General features: G+C 44.1%; 1 protein-coding gene across 1 annotated transcript in view; it reads left to right on the top strand.

The window, feature by feature from the left end:
- The first annotated feature begins 229 nt into the window (after positions 1–229).
- Positions 230–4,358, top strand: part of PDE1A (phosphodiesterase 1A) — a 392,561-nt gene continuing 388,432 nt past the window's right edge. The window contains exons 1-2 of the mRNA XM_025203233.1: positions 230–372; positions 1,493–1,582. The gene's annotated coding sequence lies outside the window, so the exon portion shown is untranslated. The remainder of the gene's footprint in view (positions 373–1,492; positions 1,583–4,358) is intronic.

Raw genomic sequence — 4,358 nt, 5'->3', positions numbered from 1 at the left:
ATGGGCCCTGCAGAGAGGTTGCCATAGGAACTGGCTTCTTGGAAGCCATTTAGTGAACTTGGAAAAGGAGCACCAGCTGTGGGAGAGAGAAAACATCTTCAGGAGGAGCAACGTGGGAAGCAGTAACTGACTGAATTTAAAACTAGCTTCAGCTGCTTTGTGCAGGATCTTGAGCTGAAATGCAGAGGAGTGGCTGGGTCTGGTTCCCCCTATCAGTCCCCAGTGGAGATCGCTACCTCATGAGGGGAAAGATGGTTAGGTTCTTGGAGTGAAGAGCATACTACCAGATGGAAAATAATGATTGCTGAATTGGAGGGGTAACTGGGCAGGCTTAATACAATTCCCAACATGGCTATGAGAGGTTGCCATTGGGTAAGAAACCAATCTCAGTCTTCCTCTGTTCCTTTTCCCTACCCTTTACACTCCTTCCCCTTTCTAGTATTTCTTTGCCTAGCCACTTCCAGTTTAACTGCACCCCAGCTGCTTGTCAGTTCATACTCTTCTTCCCACTGCTTTTTTAGTCCTTGCTGTGTTATTAATCCTGGATTATTTGCATGTGTAGATGTGCTCACTGTGAGAGTTTGCACATTAAGGGTCAGTACCATTTCTTGCCTGCATAGTTCTGACTTGCCACTAGGGAGTTGGTTAGCAGGGGTGTTGCTAGGAGCCTGCACACCTGGCTCCATCCCTTCTGTGGTTGCGGGGGTGGGGGGTGAAGTTTTACTGGAAGCACTGCATCCTGGGATGCTGGAAGATTGCAAGTTGATTCTTTTATCTTTTCTGGAGCAGAATGGAATTACCTTAACATGAGCTAGCTTGCAAGGCCCAGAGTTAACCCTTGCTGAAGTGGTGTTACTTTGAGAGGCTCAGATGGCACTTGATATGAGTTAATGAGCTTTAACATGCAGTTGTAATTGCCGTTCATTTTAATTGCCCTAAGTGTAATGTGTAACTTTACATGAACATAGTACTTTGTGTATGTGTATCACTGCCATCTGCTCGATGGATTACGAGAGTTGCTCAATGTTGGACTACATCATCCAATTCAAGCTAATTCAAACAATATACAAATGGCCATGCTACTAGATGATGAGGAGCCCAAGTGTATTGTACAATAAAATGTCCATGGCTTTATTCCACTGGTTGCAAATGTATATTAATTTTTGTGTGACATTAAACAGATTTGAAATATAATATTGCATGTAATATTGATATTTATAATATAATCCCATGAGATAAAAGTAGCTTTGATAACATTAAATGAAAGTGAATTTAATTCTTTAAGATAATTTATATAAACTTCAATGAAATTATTTGTTTGGATGTCTGAGATTAAATTCCATTTGTCTGCCAAAAATGGGAAAGCAAGCCCTAACTCGGTTGTGGATTTCAGAGGACACGGGGTCCAGTAGACAATGATTCACCTCTTATACCAGGTTAAACCTTTTGGACTAAAGAGGATAAGTAAAAGATCTTATGCACTTATTTGCAGATGGAAGATTTCAGTTGAGCACCTCATTATTCAGCAACTTAAGTACCCAGCTCTTGATTTGAAGCAGCACTGTCATCAGCAACTTTGCAGGTAAGAAAATGATCTGTGAAGTGGTAAGTAAGCATTTTTTTTGGCTTATACTCTGCTTATATGATTCCTTATTTCTCTTGAAAATTATACTGTGGGTTTGGAAATTCCTTTCCTGGACATAAGAAGGAAAAAAAGATGGGGCCTGATCCTGAAAGGTTGCTCACAGCTTTTGCCATTTTAATAATTTCTTAGGATCAGGCCTATAAAGAATAACTACTTCACAAGGTGGTTTTAAAGTCCTCTGAAGAGTGAGGCACAGGGCACTGCAGGGGCTGTGTACAGAGCCACCTGAACAAAGGGTTTCTATTAGGGCTATTCCAGGTCTGCCCGGTAGCACACTGGGGTGCCCCCCTGGGCCCCACCAGCTCAGCGACTGGTGCCTCCTGGGTATGGGGGGGCACCTGGGGTCCTCCTGTGGCCAATCGCTGAGCTGGGGGGGCGCAGGGCCCCCCCCCAGTGCACTCCCCGGTGGACCTGGAAGTGGATAGAAGTGGACCAGAAGTAGTTCCAGTCCACTTCCGGGTTTGCTACCAAGTACGTGGGAGGCCCCCCTGCCCCCCGCCCCCGTGCTCCTTTGGGATTCTCCTTCCACCCCAGCATCACAGCATTCACAAGCTGCACCTGCTACCTTGAGGTATGTAGAAAAAACATTTAAAGCTGTTTCTATGGCCGAATTGCTGATTCTCCGCATCAGCATCAAATGTTCAGATTCAGTCAAATCAAACTGGGGACAGTGATCTGAATCAATGCATCAAAACACTGTCCCTGATTTGGGCCAAATCCGAATCAAATAGGGCCTGTTTTGCATATGCCTGGTACCTATACATGTGCTCCAACGAGTTCTTATTAACATGTCAGAGCAGACTCACCTAATCAAGTCTGCTGGAGTGTTGTAATTAGAATGCTCCAGTGTGCTGTACCATCTTGTGTATAGTGTACTGTTTCCACTGGTGGTAGGGGAGCCTTAACTAAAGATCATGGAACGAGACCTGCTCTATTTAAAATGCCCCCACCCCTGAGTTAGATTACGTGTATAGTCTAACTCTATATATGGAAATCTGCATGGCTAGGATATTCAGAAGCGAATATGGTTTTTAGGTGTCCAGTTTGAGAATCCTTAAAGGAAATCCAAGTCCCACAAAAGCCAGTATTTCGCTACTAATTTTCACAAAGTCTGGATTTGTTCATCTTGAAGTTGAGATGGCTAGAATCACTAGTTATGTCTGAAAAACTTGGCTTTTTCCTAGCTCCCCCTGCCCCCTCCCCCAAACTGTTATTCATTGGCAGCAGACTTTGAACTAGTGTAATAAGAGTAACACATGCGAATTGTATCAGCCACCAAGGCACTAAATCTGAACATGTTGTATATGTGCATCTTATTTCATCCCTTTTTAAACTGTCTGTCTCATTTTAATGCCAACAGTATTCTAACAGTAATGTTTTCAGGACATCTTCCGATGTTACTCTGATGATAAAATCTAGCTAAACTTTTCATACTTCTGTTTGGAAGTTCCACACTATATACTCAGTTGTTTTCCGGCAAATGCTTTGTAGAAAAATCAGTAAAATTTGTTGTTGATTAGTTTCACAGTGTTTAAATAAAACTTTAAATGTTGTTATTTCTTTAGGGCATTAATTATTACCTAACAAAATCCTATTGTGTTTTGAGTTTGACCTTGAAATAATATTTAGAATCTTAGGGCACGTATACATGAGCGTGGAGGCTGCTCTGACATTCTGGATTTCCAGCATATCGGAGCAGACTCAATTAATCAAGTCTGCTGGACTGTGGCAATTGCAGCATTCTAACAGCCTCCTGTGTTGTATGTATTCGAGTTCCTGTGCTTAAAAATAGCAGCAGTGAGCTTTAGTTCAGAAAGGACAGGGTGGGGAAGAAAGGGGGAGGGGTTGCGCTCTATGTCAAGGAGCAATATACATCGACCCTCATCAAGACTGAATCCAAGGATGAGGAAGTAGAAGGATTGTGGGTTAGGCTACATGGGGGGCAAGGAGAAAGGGATTTGGTGGTAGGGGTCTGCTACAGACCCCCACATCAAGGGGAAGAAAGAGATTTGGGGCTCCTGAGGCAACTCTCGGAGACCATAAAAGCTAAAGAGGCGGTAGTCATGGGGGACCTAAATTACCTGGACATCTGCTGGGAGTCACAGACAGCAAAGTCCCACCGCTCACGCAGGTTTCTAACCTGTGTACAGGACCTCCACCTGACACAGGAGGTACATGATCCATACTGGATCTGGTATTGGCAACGGGGGATGACATGGTAGGGGACCTACAGATTGGTAGCCATCTGGGGGACAGTGATCACCTAATAATAGAATTCAACATCAGACGTCGAGTGGGTAAGGTAACTAGTAGGGTGAAAGTGCTAGACTTTAGGAAAGCTGATTTCAATGAACTCAGGCGATTAGACAAGGACGCACTGCAGAGTAGGAGTTTTGAAGAGATGGGAGCCCAAGAAGGGTGGCTGTGCCTTAAGGAAACGATCCTTCGGGCACAAAGCAAGACGATCCCCGAGCGAGGCAAAAGGGGGAAAGGAGCCAGGAGGCTTCCTTGGCTGACCAGAGAAATCCAGGGCAGCCTAAAGGACAAAAGGGGAGCACATAAAAAGTGGAAACAGGGAGAGATCACCAAAGACGAATATACCTCCTCTGCTCGCGCTTGTAGGGAGGCAATTAGATGGGCCAAAGCTACCATGGAGCTGAGGATGGCAACCCAAGTAAAAGACAACAAGAAATTGATTTTTAGATATATAGGG

Source organism: Alligator sinensis, unplaced genomic scaffold (genome assembly GCF_000455745.1).
Source record: "Alligator sinensis unplaced genomic scaffold, ASM45574v1 scaffold269_1, whole genome shotgun sequence".
In the NCBI taxonomy this organism is placed as follows: domain Eukaryota; kingdom Metazoa; phylum Chordata; order Crocodylia; family Alligatoridae; genus Alligator; species Alligator sinensis.
This window is presented reverse-complemented; position numbering and strand designations above follow the sequence as displayed.